General features: G+C 37.6%; 1 long non-coding RNA gene across 1 annotated transcript in view; it reads left to right on the forward strand.

Annotated features, from left to right (window-relative positions):
• The first annotated feature begins 1,770 nt into the window (after positions 1-1,770).
• LOC125615751 overlaps positions 1,771-4,979 on the forward strand; it is a 14,753-nt gene continuing 11,544 nt past the window's right edge. The window contains exons 1-2 of the long non-coding RNA XR_007346335.1: positions 1,771-2,152; positions 3,202-3,207. This is a non-coding gene — a long non-coding RNA (uncharacterized LOC125615751). The remainder of the gene's footprint in view (positions 2,153-3,201; positions 3,208-4,979) is intronic.

Here is a 4,979-nt window from a genome sequence, read left to right on the forward strand (position 1 = left end):
TTTTTTTTTTTTTTTTTTTGTGTGTGTGTGTGTGTATGTGTGTGTTTATCAGGGATTGAAGCCAAGGGTGCTCTACCACTGAACCATATCCCCAGTCCTTTTTATTTTGTATTTTGAGACAGAGTCTTGCTAAGTTGCTCAGGACTTTGCTAAGTCACTAAGGCTGGCCTCAACTGGTAATCCTCCTTCCTCAGCTTCCCCAGCCACAGCGATTACAGGCATGCATCTCCACACCAGGCAAGAAAGCCTCAGTAAAAGAAACAGAAAACAAACTTAAGTACAGCATCACAAAGGTGAAGGCTATAATTCCATATAAATGGGTACCGGTACTAGAAACTAGGAAAAGAAAAAAGAGAAATAGAAACCAAAATACCCCCATATATTAGCTGTAAAATTAGTCAACAGTGATCTTGAAGAGACAGGTTCCACAGGTGGGGGCGAAAAATCAAAAACAGTAACAAATCAAAAGTATTAGATAAGCAAAATCAATGGGAACAGTCTCTCCATGTGAAGCACTCAGCAGTAAGGAGAAAAATCAAACAATAATCAGATGTGGAAGCAAGATCAAGAGTAGGCATGAAAAAGTCCAAGACTGTGAAACCAGACAGTGCTCTACCAGTAGTGGCTGTGTAACCTTAGAATTACTTACCTTTTCTGTGTCTCAGTTTCTACATCCGAAAAGTAAGGATAAAAATGGCAACTACTGGTTCTCATCTCTTCTCTGCATTACAAAGGGCCAGAAGTCTATTAACTACAAATTCCAAACTCCCCTGTCAACTGTCTTCCAGTTGGGTTCTGCCCATGGGAAACACTGACAGTAGACTGCAAGGTGAAAGAAAATGCCTTTTTGTATCCTGTTTCTAGAGGTACATCCAAGTAGAGGCAACAGACATGGAATATTCCAGCATCATATATGGTGTTTCAAAGCAACAGGGCCAATGACTTTCTCCAGTCTGGAAAAGCACACTGTGAATGCAGCAATTATCTGACACCTTTCTCCTTTCTGCTCCTTCATGAGTCACCTATGCAATGCACACAAGCACACACACATTTGCATTTTCACCTCTTTGCTCCAACATCACCCAACTACATATCCTCTAATATTTTTGTTTCTCCAGTCCTTTCAGGACCACTATAACCAAATGGCTATATTAAGTTCTTCCCTGCTTAAAACATCTAGTGTTTCTTTCATTTTCCTGACTGGATCCAAACTGATAATACCTAGTTCCTATGAATTTAAAAGTGCTTTAGAACATGGTATGGAAATTTAAAAGCACTTCAAAAACATTAACAACTGCTGTTCTACTAGCATCTATCTTAAAATCCCCACGTCCAAAATTGAGCTACTTGTCCTCCATACAAACTCTTTCTGAAAATAGTCTCATCATCCATTTCGTCACCTAGGCTACAAATGAGAGTTACCTTTCTTCACATCAATAAGCAAAATCTATAGGTTCCCTCTTCCCACTTCCCTTCACCAGGTATAAGCCTTTATTATCTCTTATCCAGTCTGGATCAAGGTCTTTCCCTCCCTAGTGAATTTTCCTCTTGCAGTTTCCAATTCATTTACATTGCCCCAAGAGACTTTTTTAAAGGAGGAAGTGGGTGGTTATGTGATCAGGTCACCCCTCAAAAACTACCAGTGATACTGAAGGTCATGAGACCATTCTGCCACATAAAGGTACTATTTAATAGTAATTCTCAATACACTACTCCCTATTTGCATCTTCAAATCTTACCTTTCCCCCAATCCATTCCCAAACTCTCCTCACCCTTTGATTCCTCCACAACTCTGCACAAGGTAAACCCTCCGAATGAAATGTCATCTGCACTCCACATACACATAGCCTTTGTTAGATCCCTCTACCTCAATCATAACCAACCTCTCCTACTCCAACTTTCACTATTATAACTTACTACCATACGTGTCAGAAGTTGTAAGTATTCAGCTCCTAATAAGACTGGGATTCATTACCGCTTAAATATTCTCCACACAGCAACTGGAACCCAAGGCCAGCTATTCCATCCACCAGTCCATTAAGAGCTCTTCAATAGTTAGAAATCTCCTCCTACTCCCTGTACTATACAAAACATGATTTTGTGTGTGCTATGAAGAGTGGAAAACACTGTTCTACTTCATCTACAGAGCTCGGTGCCTCAGTGCTAAACAGAAGTATAGCTCTGGTTTCTAATACCGCTCAAAAATCAGAAAGAACTCCTTCTCCATTTCCAAGTTTTTACTAGCAGCATTTCCTATTAGAAAACCTTACAAATAAAATGAAAACTGTACTGGTTTCTCACCTACCCACAACTGTTTTCTTGTTTTTTTAAATGTGAATATAAGTTAATGAATGAAAACACAGACCTTTTAAATATAAGAAAAATATATATTCCAGACATATTTAATTTCATAAATATTAGATTTTATTTTGGACCATTAAACACATAATTGGATTCTAAGAGAGTCAATTGAAATTCAGAACACACTGCTCCCTCAAGGGGCAAAACTGTGGTTAGCTTCTTAGGCTTCCATTTCTTTTTTTTTTTTTTTAAACTTAAGTATTTCTTTTTTTTTTACATTTTATTTTATTTTTTAGTTATCGGCGAACACAACATCTTTGTATGTGGTGCTGAGGATCGAACCTGGGCCGCACGCATGCCAGGCGAGCGCACTACCGCTTGAGCCACATTCCCAGCCCCTTCCATTTCTTATAAATAGTTTAAAACAATGATGCTCCAAATAATAGCAGTTAAATACCAGTGTCTAATTAAAAAATATATATTAATTTAAAAGGCTGAGGAAATGCATAAATTTTTGCAGAGATTCTAAGATGATGTTCAGGACTCTTTCAAGGGTTTAACATTTCTAACTTTAAATACTTACAAGCTACATTTTCTTTGTTACAGACCTATCATTTTAAGTACCCTTCTACCAACCAAAATTTAATCAGTTTAATCACAACTGAAATAACAAAGGAAAAGGAAAGAAGAGAGAACACTAAAAAATTAAAGGGAGATAAAAGGGCAAAGAGGATAAACGGAAGAACTTAAGACTTAAAAACAATGAACAAGAAGGGAAATGTGAAAAGAAAAAATGCAGAACATTTCAGGCAAATAATCAAAGAGAAACTGAGAATTTTCTCATTGTCTGACACAAGGGGACACTAACAACCAAGGGCAGCTTGGTTACCCTTTGAATAGGAAGAGGTGTGTTAAAACATATCTTGGAATACCATAAAGGAAAGTGTTTCAAAAGTATACAGAAATGTTTCCTAAATTGACAAATTCTAGTTCCTGAGAAGACCTCCCTGGCTAACATTACAAGGACACTTTGGTTTTCATAATGCTGAATTTATCTATTAAGACTATACTCTTTTTTGGGAGGGCAGAGGGGCGTATCAGATATTGAACCCAGGGGTACTCAACCACTGAACCACATCCCCATCCCTTTTCATATTTTATTTTGAGACAGGGTCTCACTGAGTTGCTTAGTGCATCACAAAGTTGCTGAGGCTGGCTTTGAACTTGCAATCATCCTGCTTCAGCCTCCTGAAATGCTGAAATTACAGGTGTGAGCACCACTCCTGGCACGACAGTACTCTATTTCAAGATTAATTTTTGGTACCAAAATGCATTCTAAAATATTTGACTGTCTTAAAATAATATTCTGTTTTAAAATGTACTCATTGCATGTGCCAGTCCTGGGCCTGTCTGCCCACACATCTAGTCTTTGTGAGTTGTGTACCTCAGGAGAGCTGACCCCTTAAGACCTTTTCTCAGGATCCCAGATCAGATGGCTCTCTCTGGGTTCAGCCTATGAGAAGCACTAACAGAAAACTGGCACTGATGGGAAAAAGAAAAGAGCCATGATATTTCCTCCACTTCTTCTCTATTTCAGGTATGTTCTCAACAATGGCTACATCTCTTCCATGGCTCCAATTCCTACCAACTCCTATAAGGAGGTTCCATACTCCTCAGAGAACCCTGGCTCCAATACTCCAATAACCCAACCCCTAGTGGCATATTACCTTCTTGCCCTTGTTCATCTTTAGGTTGGTTCACCATTCTGTGTTGCTGTCTCAGCTCCTCCAACACCTGGGTAACCAACATCTTTTAATGAATTCCTGTTTTTAAAACTTAGAGGGATTTCTCTTTTCTTGGGTGAACTCTGACCAGTACATTAGGTACATTAGGCCAGTGGTTCTGCTAGTATCAGAATCACCTGGAAGGCTTATTTAAAACCCAGATGCTGGACTTCATCTCCAGAGTTTACCAGCAGTACATCTACAGTGAAGCCCAGCAATAAATATATATATATATATATTTTTTTTTTAATAAATTCCCAGGTGTAGATGAACCTACTGAACCAAGGACCACACTTTGAAAAACACTATAAATGTATGTCAATCTGTTTCCCTCCTTTTTTGAAGGACAATAAAATCCAAACAACACTCAAGGAAAAAATCCTTTTTAAACAACTTTCCCTACACTAGTATGGATGTCAATATGTTTTGAAAGGATGGGTTTTAAAAATAAATAAAATTTAAACATTCATTATATACTTTACCTAGAAATACAATGTCAATTTTAAATACCACAACAAACCCACCGAACTTTTTATGAAAAAAAAATGAACTTAAGCTTTTGGATTATTGGAAAAAACTTACCCAAATGAAGTCTCAAAAATACAGAATAATCAATTGACTGGTTCGTAGTTCTACCTGTGAAATTTAAAACTAAAACACAGCTTCAAATAATTTTTCAAAAGGCAACTAAATAGAACATGCCAAATACAGTGCTGCTTGCCAGTAATCTCAACAACTCAGAAGGCTGAGGCAGGAGGATAGCAAGTTTGAGCCCAGCCTTAGGAACTTACACCCTAAGTAACTTAGTAAGACCCGGTTTTGTTTTTTTTTTTTTTTTTAAAGAGAGAGAGAGAGAATTTTTTAAATATTTATTTTTAGTTTTCGGTGGACACA

Source organism: Marmota marmota, unplaced genomic scaffold, assembly GCF_001458135.2.
Source record: "Marmota marmota marmota unplaced genomic scaffold, marMar, whole genome shotgun sequence".
Classification (NCBI taxonomy): Eukaryota; Metazoa; Chordata; class Mammalia; order Rodentia; family Sciuridae; genus Marmota; species Marmota marmota.